The sequence below is a fragment of the Triticum aestivum genome, chromosome 5B, assembly GCF_018294505.1.
Source record: "Triticum aestivum cultivar Chinese Spring chromosome 5B, IWGSC CS RefSeq v2.1, whole genome shotgun sequence".
In the NCBI taxonomy this organism is placed as follows: Eukaryota; Viridiplantae; Streptophyta; class Magnoliopsida; order Poales; family Poaceae; genus Triticum; species Triticum aestivum.
The window spans coordinates 600,593,722-600,605,864 of NC_057807.1; positions in this window are offsets into that span (position 1 = coordinate 600,593,722).

Below are 12,143 nucleotides of genomic sequence, written 5' to 3' on the forward strand. Positions count from 1 at the left end.
ATAATTTTTTATTGTTCCATGCTATTATATTACCTATTTTGGATGTTTATGGGCTTTATTTTATACATTATTATCATTTTTGGGACTAACCTACTAACCGGAGGCCCAACCCATATTGCTGCTTTTTTGCCTATTCCAGTATTTCGAAGAAAAGGAATATCAAACGGAGTCCAAACGGAATTAAACCTTCGGGAGCGTGATTTTTGGAACGAACAAGATCCAGAGAGCTTGGAGTGCAAGTCAAGAAATAGCCGGAGCCTCCACGAGATAGGAGGGCGCGCCCCCCCTGTAGGGCGCGCCCCCCTGTCTCATGGGACCCTCGGGCATCCACCGACGTACCTCTTCCTCCTATATATACCTCAGGACCCTGAAAACATCCAGGGGCACCATGAAACACAATTTTCACCACCGTAACCTTCTGTATCCGCGAGATCCCATCTTGGAGCCTTCGCCGACACTCTGTCGGAGGGGGAATTGACCATAGAGGGCCTCTACATCAACATCCTTGCCCCTCCTATGAGTTGTGAGTAGTTTACCACAGACCTACGGGTCCATAGTTATTAGCTAGATGGCTTCTTCTCTCTTTTTGGATCTCAATATAATGTTCTCCCCCTCTCTTGTGGAGATCTATTCGATGTAATCTCTTTTTGCGGTGTGTTTGTCGAGATCCGATGAATTGTGAGTTTATGATCAGATTTATGTATGGATATTAATTGAATTTTCTCTGAATTCTTTTATGTATGATTGAGTTATCTTTGCAACTCTCTTCGAATTATCGGTTTGGTTTGGCCTACTAGATTGATCTTTCTTGCCATGGGAGAAGTGCTTAGCTTTGGGTTCAATCTTGCGGTGTTCTTACCCATTGACAGAAAGGGTTGCAAGACACGTATTGCATTATTGCCATCGAGGATAAGAATATGGGGTTTATATCATATTGCATGAGTTTATCCCTCTACATCATGTCATCTTGCTTAATGTGTTGCTCTGTTCTTATGAACTTAATACTCTAGATGCATGCTGGATATCGGTCGATGTGTGGAGTAATAGTAGTAGATGCAGGCAGGAGTCGATCTACTTGTTATGGATGTGATGCCTATATACATGATCATGCCTAGATAACATCATAATTATTCGCTTTTCTATCAATTGCTCGACAGTAATTTGTTCACCCACCGTAATACTTATGCTCTTGAGAGAAGCCTCTAGTGAAACCTATGGCCCCCGGGTCTATCTCTTATCATATTTGCTTTCAATCTACTTTTATTTGCATCTTTACTTTTTTGCATCTATATTATAAAATACCAAAAATATATTTATCTTATCATACTATCTCTATCAGATCTCACTTTCGCAAGTGGCCGTGAAGGGATTGACAACCCCTTTATTGCGTTGGTTGCGAGTTCTCAGTTTGTTTGTGTAGGCGCGTGGGACTTTGGAGGAGCCTCCTACTGGATTGATACCTTGGTTCTCAAAAACTGAGGGAAATACTTACGCTACACTTGTTGTATCACCCTCTCCTCTTCGGGGAAAACCAAGGCTAGCTCAAGACGTAGCAGTGCTCGTCCTCCTCGCTGACACGGTGACGTACCACCTCCACGGGGTCCTCAAGCCTTCGCACCATCACTGGCCTACACGACCGCCACCAAAGAAGGTTCGGGTCAACAAGGGGCTGGCTCCTCACCAAGCTGCGCCCCCCGGAAGGTAGCACATCCTAGTACCAGCTGGCGGAGCCCAGTCACAGACATGGCCCCTCTGATCAGGCAGGCCTCCTCTGTCGAGTCGACGACAAGGATGCGGGACAGGCATCATCAATGTCGATGCGGGAATAATTGCTTTAACTAAAAAAACAACAAATGTGACATGTTCAAAATAACACCTAAAACACCTAAATTCCATTAACTACACCTAATTAAAAACCTACATTTTGAACATGGTTCGATCATAAGTAGGGTTCATACTACATCATTCTAAGATTAAACACCTAAAATACCTAAATTAAATTAACAACATGGGGTGGCTGGTGCCACCTCGAGGTCGGAGGGGGTCGGTGACGGGGAGGACAGCGGGGATGATGCAGCGGCTCCTTGATTTCTGCAAAAACAAAATATAAACCAAAACATTATTATCATCATCTTAGGACTTAGTGAAACCCTATGTCTAAAACATCCTAGTTCTAGCCCTACCATTTACTAAAAATACCTTGTTCTAACCCTAAAAATTGAAAAGACCCATAAATTTACTAAAAATACCCTAGTTCTAGCCCTGACATTTGTCCATCCATCCATCTATCTGTATATCATCATAAACCCTAGAAAAATGCCCTGGTTTTTTAACTACTTTCTACTTCTTGAATCATAGAAAAATGCCCTAATTTCACATAACTTAGAAAAATTCCTATTATATTCAAAAGACCTACATTTACTTATTTTCTTAATTCTATTCAAAAAACCTACATTTACTAAAAAAATCTCATATAGCATAATACATTTCTGTACCTAAAAATTTCTATTACCAAATTCTTTTACTAAAAAAGTATATACCTAAATTTTTATACAAAGAGAGGTGGGAGGAGGAGGAGGAGGATGGAGGAGCGATGGCTTCTGGCGGCTGGGGGAGGGAGGAGAGAGGAGTGCTGTGGGAGGAGGGAGGAGGGAGCATGGCGGTCGGAGGAGGGAGAAGGGAGGAGGGCTTCCGACGGGAGGAGGGAGGAGTGAGGAGGGCCACCGGAGGGAGGAGAGAGGAGGGAAGCAAGAGGAGGAGGGAGGGAGGGAGGCAGATACCTTGGGGCGACGGCGATGATGGCGGGCGATGGCGGCGACGACACGCGGCGGAAAGTGAGCGAGTGAGAGTGTGAGGGGAAGAGTGAGGACGCGCGCAGGAGGGTGTGGATAAGGTGCCCGTAGCAGTAGCGATGGTTTAGGATAAACTCTACTACTATGATCAATAACAGCAGTGCGGTTGAAAAGAAGGCGTTAATGCTACAACTAGCTTGGGGGCGAGGTCGTGGCAACTATAGCAGTAGCGCAGATTACTACAGACGCACTACTGCTATTTTTATTTTAGCAGCGCGTTATGTCGGCACGCGCTACTGCTAAATAGCAGTAGCGCCTTATTTTAAAGCGCACTACTGGTAAGATTCTGTGTATAAGGTTTTCCCTAGTAGTACAAAGGCACAATTTTTCGAGAGCCACAAAGTGCCACAAGGCAATGTTTTTGTTGGAAATATGCCCTAGAGGCAATAATAAAAGAATTATTACTATATTTCCTTGTTCATGATAATTGTCTTTTATTCATGCTATAATCGTATTATCCGGAAATTGTAATACACGTGTGAATACATAGACCACAACATGTCCCTAGTGAGCCTCTAGTTGACTAGCTCGTTGATCAACAGATAGTCATGGTTTCCTGACTATGGACATTGGATGTCAATGATAACGGGATCACATCATTAGGAGAATGATGTGATGGACAAGACCCAATCCTAAGCATAGCACAAAGATCGTGTAGTTCGTTTGCTAGAGATTTTCCAATGCCAAGTATCTTTTCCTTAGACCATGAGATTGTGTAACTCCCGAACACCGTAGGAGTGCTTTGGGTGTACCAAACGTCACAACATAACTGGGTGACTATAAAGGTATGCTACGGGTATCTCCGAAAGTGTCTGTTGGGTTGACACGGATCGAGATTGGGATTTGTCACTCCGTATGACGGAGAGGTATCTCTGGGCCCACTCGGTAATGCATCATCATAATGAGCTCGAAGTGACCAAGTGTATGGTCACGGGATCATGCATTACGGTACGAGTAAACTGACTTGCCGGTAACGAGATTGAACGAGGTATTGGGATACCAACGTGTTGGAAATATGCCCTAGAGGCAATAATAAATTAGTTATTATTATATTTCCTTGTTCATGATAATCGTTTATTATCCATGCTGTAATTGTATTGATAGGAAACTCAGATACATGTGTGGATACATAGACAACACCATGTCCCTAGTAAGCCTCTAGTAGACTAGCTCGTTGATCAATAGATGGTTACGGTTTCCTGACCATCGACATTGGATGTCATTGATAACGAGATCACATCATTAGGAGAATGATGTGATGGATAAGACCCAATCCTAAGCCTAGCATAGAGATCGTGTAGTTCATATGCTAAAGCTTTTCTAATGTCAAGTATCCTTTCCTTAGACCATGAGAGTGTGCAACTCCCGGATACCGTAGGAATGCTTTGGGTGTACCAAACGTCACAACGTAACTGGGTGCCTATAAAGGTGCACTACAGGTATCTCTGAAAGTGTCTGTTGGGTTGGCACGAATCGAGATTGGGATTTGTCACTCCGTGTGACGGAGAGGTATCTCTGGGCCCACTCGGTAGGACATCATCATAATGTGCACAATCTGATCAAAGAGTTGATCGCGGGATGATGTGTTACGGAACGAGTAAAGAGACTTGCCGGTAACGAGATTGAACAAGGTATCGGTATACCGACGATCGAATCTCGGGCAAGTACAATACCGCTAGACAAAGGGAATAGTATACGGGATCGATTGAGTCCTTGACATCGTGGTTCATCCTATGAGATCATCGTGGAACATGTGGGAGCCAACATGGGTATCCAGATCCCACTGTTGGTTATTAACCGGAGAACGTCTCGGTCATGTCTGCATGGTTCCCGAACCCGTAGGGTCTACACACTTAAGGTTCGATGACGCTAGGGTTATAAAGGAAGTTTGTATGTGGTTACCAAATGTTGTTCGGAGTCCCGGATGAGATCCCGGACGTCACGAGGAGTTCCGGAATGGTCCAGAGGTAAAGATTTATATATGGGAAGTCCTGTTTTTGTCACCGGAAAAGTTTCGGGTTTTATCGGTAACGTACCGGGACCACCGGGAGGGTCCCGGGGGTCCACCAAGTGGGGCCACCATCCCAAGAGGGCTGCATGGGCCAAGTGTGGGAGGGTACCAGCCCCAGGTGGGCTGGTGCACCCCCCCCCCACAAGGCCCAAGGCGCAGGGAAGAGTGGGAGGGGGGCAAACCCTAGGGCAGATGGGCCCTAAGGCCCACCCCAGGTGCGCCTCCCCTCTTTCCCCCTCTGGCCGCCACCCAGATGGGATCTGGGGGCTGCTGCCACCCTTCGGGAGGGAACCCTAGAGGGGGCGCAGCCCCCTCCCCTTCCCCTATAAATAGTTGAGGTCTAGGGGCTGCCCAACACACGAGTTTCTCTTGCCCCTGGCGCAGCCCTACCTCTCTCCCTTCTCCTCTCCCGCGGTGCTTGGCAAAGCCCTGCAGGATTGCCACGCTCCTCCATCACCACCACGCCGTTGTGCTGCTGCTGGACGGATTCTTCCTCAACCTCTCCCTCTCTCCTTGCCGGATCAAGGCATGGGAGACGTCACCGGGCTGTACGTGTGTTGAACACGGAGGTGCCGTCCGTTCGGCACTAGGATCTCCAGTGATTTGGATCACGACGAGTATGACTCCTTCAACCCCGTTCTCTTGAACGCTTCCACTTAGCCATCACAAGGGTATGTAGATGCACTCTCCTTCCCCTCGTTGTTGGTTTCTCCATAGATAGATCTTGGTGACACGTAGGAAAATTTTGAATTTCTGCTACGTTCCCCAACAGTGGCATCATGAGCTAGGTCTATTGCGTAGATTCTTTGCACGAGTAGAACACAAAGTAGTTGTGGGCGTTTATTTTGTTCAATATTCTTACCCTTCATGTCCAATCTTGTTTCGACGGTATTGTGGGATGAAGCGGCCCGGACCGACCTTACACGTACACTTACGTGAGATAGGTTCCACCGACTGACATGCACTTGGTGCATAAGGTGGCTAGCGGGTGCCAGTCTCTCCCACTTTAGTCGGAACGGATTCGATGACAAGGGTCCTTATGAAGGGTAAATAGCAATTGGCATATCACGTTGTGGTTTTGCGTAGGTAAGAAACGTTCTTGCTAGAAACCCATAGCAGCCATGTAAAACATGCAAACAACAATTAGAGGACGTCTAACTTGTTTTTGCAGGGTATGCTATGTGATGTGATATGGCCAAGAAGAATGTGATGAATGATATGTGATGTATGAGGTTGATCATGTTCTTGTAATAGGAACCACGACTTGCATGTCGATGAGTATGACAACCGGCAGGAGCCATATGAGTTGTCTTTATTTATTGTATGACCTGCGTGTCATTGAACAACGCCATGTAATTACTTTACTTTATTGCTAACCGGTAGCCATAGTAGTAGAAGTAATAAGTTGGCGAGACAACTTCATGGAGACATGATGATGGAGATCATGGTGTCATGCCGGTGACGATTATGATCATGGAGCCCCGAAGATGGAGATCAAAAGGAGCAATATGATATTGGCCATATCATGTCACTATTTGATTGCATGTGATGTTTATCATGTTTTCACATCTTATTTGCTTAGAATGACGGTAGTAAATAAGATGATCCCTCATTAAAATTTCAAGAAAGTGTTCCCCCTAACTGTGCACCATTGCGAAAGTTCCTCGTTTTGAAGCACCACGTGATGATCGGGTGTGATAGATTCTTATGTTCACATACAACAGGTGTAAGCCAAATTTACACACGCGAAACACTTAGGTTGACTTGACGAGCCTAGCATGTACAGACATGGCCTCAGAACACAAGAGACCGAAAGGTCGAGCATGTGTCGTATGGTAGATACGATCAACATGAAGATGTTCACCGATGATGACTAGTCCGTCTCACGTGACGATCGGACACGGCCTAGTTGACTCGGATCATGTAATCACTTAGATTACTAGAGGGATATCTATCTGAGTGGGAGTTCATAAGATGAACTTAATTATCCTAAACATAGTCAAAGGTCTTTGCAAATCATGTCGTAAGCTCGCGCTTTAGTTCTACTGTTTAGATATGTTCCTAGAGAAAATATAGTTGAAAGTTGATAGTAGCGATTATGCGATCAGTAGAAAGCTTATGTCCTTAATGCACCGCTCAATGTGCAGAACCCCAAAAGTCGTCTGTGGATGTTGCGAACATCGAACATACACGTTTTGATAACTTCGTGATAGTTCAGTTAAACGGTTTAGAGTTGAGGCACCAAAGACGTTTTCGAAACATCGCGAAACATATGAGATGTTTCGAGGGCTGAAATTGGGATTTCAGGCTCGTGCCCACGTCAAGAGGAATAAGACCTCCGACGATTTTCTTAGCCTGAAAACTAAGGGAGAAAAGCTCAATCGTTGAGCTTGTGCTCAGATTTTCTGAGTACAACAATCACTTGAATCGAGTGGGAGTTGATCTTCCAGATGAGATAGTGATGTTTCTCCAAAGTCATTGCCACCAAGCTGCTAGAGCTTCGTGATGAACTATAACATATCAGGGATAGATATGATGATCCTTGAAGTATTCGTGATGTTTGACACCGCGAAAGTAGAAATCAAGAAGGAGCATCAATTGTTGGTGGTTAGTGAAACCACTAGTTTCAAGAAGGGCAAGGGCAAGAAGGGATACTTCATGAAACGGCAAATCAGCTACTGCTCTAGTGAAGAAGCCCAAGGTTGAACCCAAACCCGAGACTCGGTGCTTCTATAATAAAGGGAACAGCCACTGGAGCAGAATTACCCAAGATACTTGGTAGATGAGAAGGCTGGCAAGGTCGATAAGTATATTGGATTTACATTATGTTAATGTGTACTTTACTAGTACTCCTAGTAGCACCAGGGTATTAGATACCGGTTCGGTTGCTAAGTATTAGTAACTCGAAATAAAAGCTACGGAATAAACGAAGACTAGCTAAAGGTGAGCTGACGATATGTGTTGGAAGTGTTTCCAAGATTGATGTGATCAAGCATCGCACACTCTCTCTACCATCGAGATTGGTGTTAAACCTAAATAATTGTTATTTGGTGTTTGCGTTGAGCATAGACATGATTGGATTATGTCTATCGCAATACGGTTATTCATTTAAGGAGAATAATGGTTACTCTGGTTATTTGAATAATACCTTCAATGGTCTTGCACCTAAAATGAATGGTTTATTGAATCTCGATCATAGTGATACACATGTTCATGCCAAAAGATATAAGATAGTAATGATAGTACCACCTACTTGTGGCACTGCCATGTAAGTCATATTGGTATAAAACGCATGAAGAAGCTCCATGTTGATGGATCTTTGGACTCACTCGTTTTGAAAAGTTTGAGACATGCGAACCATGTCTATTGGTGTATACGCATGAAGAAACTCCATGCAGATGGATCGTTTGGACTCACTTGATTTTGAATCACTTGAGATATGCAAATCATACCACATGGGCAAGATGACTGAAAGCCTCGTTTTTAGTAAAATGGAACAAGAAAGCAACTTGTTGGAAGTAACACATTTTAATGTGTGCAGTCCAATGAGTGCTGAGGCATGTAGTGGATATCATTATGTTCTTACTTCACGGATGATTTGAGTAGATGCTAAGTATATTTACTTGATGAAACACAAGTCTGAATTATTGAATGGTTCAAGTAATTTCAGAGTGAAGTTGAAGATCATCATGACAAGAGGATAAAATGTCTATGATATGATCATAGAGATGAGTATCTGAGTTACGAGCTTTGGCACGCAATTAAGACATTGTGGAAATTGTTTCACAATTAATACCGCCTGGAACACCATAGTGTGATGGTGTGTCCGAACATCATAGTTGCACCCTATTGGATATGGTGCGTACCATGATGTCTCTTATCAAATTACCACTATCGTTCATGGGTTAGGCATTAGAGACAACCGCACTCACTTTAATAGGGCACCACGTAATTCCGTTGAGACAACACCGTTTGAACTATGGTTTGGAGAAACCTAAGTTGTCGTTTCTTAAAAGTTTGGGGCTGCGACGCTTATGTGAAAAAGTTTCAGGTTGATAAGCTCGAAACCAAAGCAGATAAAATGCATCTTCATAGGACACCCAAGAACAGTTGGGTATACCTCCTAATTCAGATCTGAAAGCAATAGGGATTGTTTCTTGAATCGGGTCATTTCTCGAGGAAAAGTTTGTCTCGAAAAGTTGAGTGGGAGGATGGTGGAGACTTGATGAGGTTATTGAACCGTCACTTCAACTAGTGTGTAGCATGGCACAGGAAGTTGTACCTGTGGCGCCTACGCCAATTGAAGTAGAAGCTTATGATAGTGATCATGAAGTTTTGGATCAAGTCACTGCCGTACCTCGTAGGGTGACAAGGATGCGTACTACTTCAGAGTGGTACGGTGATCATGTCTTGAAGGTCATGTTGCTGACAACAATGCACCTACGAACTATTGAGAAGCGATGGTGGGCCCAAATTCCGACAAATGGTTAGAAGCCATGAAATCTGAGATAGGATCCGTGTATCAGAACAAAGCATGGACTTTGGTGGACTTGCCCGATGATCGGCAAGCCATTGAGATAAATGGATCTTTAAGAAGAAGACGGACGTGGACGGTAATGTCACCGTCTATGAAGCTCGACTTGTGGAGAAGAGTTTTTCACAAGTTCAAGGAGTTGACTACGATGAGATTTTCTCATCCGTAGCGATGCTTAAGTCTGTCGGAATCATGTTAGCATTAGCTGCATTTATGAAATCTGGCAGATGGATGTCAAGACGAGTTTCCTTACCAGTTTTCGTAAGGAAAGGTTGTATGCGATACAATCAGAAAGGTTTTGTCGATCCTAAGGATGCTAAAAGGTATGCAAAGCTCCAGCAATCCTTCTAAGGGCTGGAGTAAGCATCTCGGAGTTGGAATGTACACTTTGATGAGATGATCAAAGATTTTGGGTTTGTATAAAGTTTATGAGAAACTTGTATTTCCAAAGAAGTGAGTGGGAGCACTATAGAATTTTTTATGAGTATATGTTGTTGACATATTGTTGATCAGAAATGATGTAGAATTTCTGGAATGCATATAGGGTTATTTGAAAAGTGTTTTTCAAGTGAAAACCTAGATGAAGCTACTTGAACATTGAGCATCAAGATCTATAAGGATAGATCAAAAACGCTTAATGATACTTTCAAATGAGCATATACCTTGACATGATCTTGAAGATGTTCAAGATGGATCAGTCAAAGAAGGAGTTCTTGCCTGAGATGTAAGGTATGAAGTTAAGACTTAAAGCTCGACACGGATCGAATGAGTATGACAACCGGCAGGAGCCATAGGAGTTGTCTTAATTATTGTATGACCTGCGTGTCAATGATTTAACGCCATGTAATTACTTTACTTTATTGCTAAACCGTTAGCCATAGTAGTAGAAGTAATAGTTGGCGAGCAACTTCATGGAGACACGATGATGGAGATCATGATGATGGAGATCATGGTGTCATGCCGGTGACAAAGATGATCATGGAGCCCCAAAGATGGAGATCAAAGGAGCTATATGATATTGGCCATATCATGTCACTACTATTTAATTGCATGTGATGTTTATTATGTTTATGCATCTTGTTTACTTAGAATGACGGTAGTAAATAAGATGATCCCTCATAATAATTTCAAGAAAGTCTTCCCCCTAACTGTGCGCCGTTGCTAAAGTTCATCGTTTCGAAGCACCACGTGATGATCGGGTGTGATAGATTCCTATGTTCACATACAACGGGTGTAAGACAGTTTTACACATGCAAAAACACTTAGGTTAACTTGACGAGCCTAGCATGTATAGACATGGCCTCGGAACACAGAGACCGAAAGGTCGAACATGAGTCGTATGGAAGATACAATCAACATGGAGATGTTCACCGATGATGACTAGTCCGTCTCACGTGATGATCGGACACGGCCTAGTCGACTCGGATCATGTAACACTTAGATGACTAGAGGGATGTCAAATCTGAGTGGGAGTTCATTAAATAATTTGATTAGATGAACTTAATTATCATGAACTTAGTCTAAAATCTTTGCAAAAAATGTCTTGTAGATCAAATGGCTAACGCTCATGTCAACATGAACTTCAACGCATTCCTAGAGAAAACCAAGCTGAAAGATGATCGCAGCAACTATACGGACTAGGTCCGAAACCTGAGGATCATCCTCACAGCTGCCAAGAAAGCATATTTCCTAGAAGGACCGCTAGGTGAAGCACCCATCCCAGAGAACCAAGACGTTATGAACGCTTGGCAGTCACGTGCTGATGATTACTCCCTCGTTCAGTGCGGCATGCTTTACAGCTTAGAACCGGGGCTCCAAAAGCGTTTTGAGAAACACGGAGCATATGAGATGTTCGAGGAGCTGAAAATGGTTTTCCAAGCTCACGCCCGGGTCGAGAGATATGAAGTCTCCGACAAGTTCTATAGTTGTAAGATGGAGGAAAATAGTTCTGTCAGTGAGCACATACTCAAAATGTCTGGGTTGCACAACCGCCTGTCCCAGCTGGACATTAACCTCCCGGACGAGGCGGTCATTGACAGAATCCTTCAGTCGCTCCCACCGAGCTACAAGAGCTTTGTGATGAACTACAATATGCAGGGGATGGTGAAAACTATTCCTGAAGTATTTTCAATGCTGAAGTCAGCAGAGGTAGAAATCAAGAAGGAAAATCAAGTGTTGATGGTCAATAAAACCACCAAAGTTCAAGAAGGGCAAGGGTAAGAAGAACTTCAAGAAGGACGGCAAAGATGTTGCCGCGCTCGGTAAGCCAGTTGCCAGGAAGAAGTCAAAGAATGGACCCAAGCCTGAGACTGAGTGCTTTTATTGCAAAGGGAAGGGTCACTGGAAGCGGAACTGCCCCAAATACTTAGCGGACAAGAAGGCCGACAACACTAAAGGTATATGTGATATACATGTAATTGATGTGTACCTTACCAGCACTCGTAGTAACTCCTGGGTATTTGATACCGGTGCCGTTGCTCATATTTGTAACTCACAACAGGAGCTGCGGAATAAGCGGAGACTGGCGAAGGACGAGGTGACGATGCGCGTCGGGAATGGTTCCAAGGTCGATGTGATCGCCGTCGGCACGCTGCCTCTACATTTACCCACGGGATTAGTTTTAAACCTCAATAATTATTATTTAGTGCCAAGTTTGAGCATGAACATTGTATCTGGATCTCGTTTAATACGAGATGGCTACTCATTTAAATCTGAGAATAATGGTTGTTCTATTTATATGAGAGAT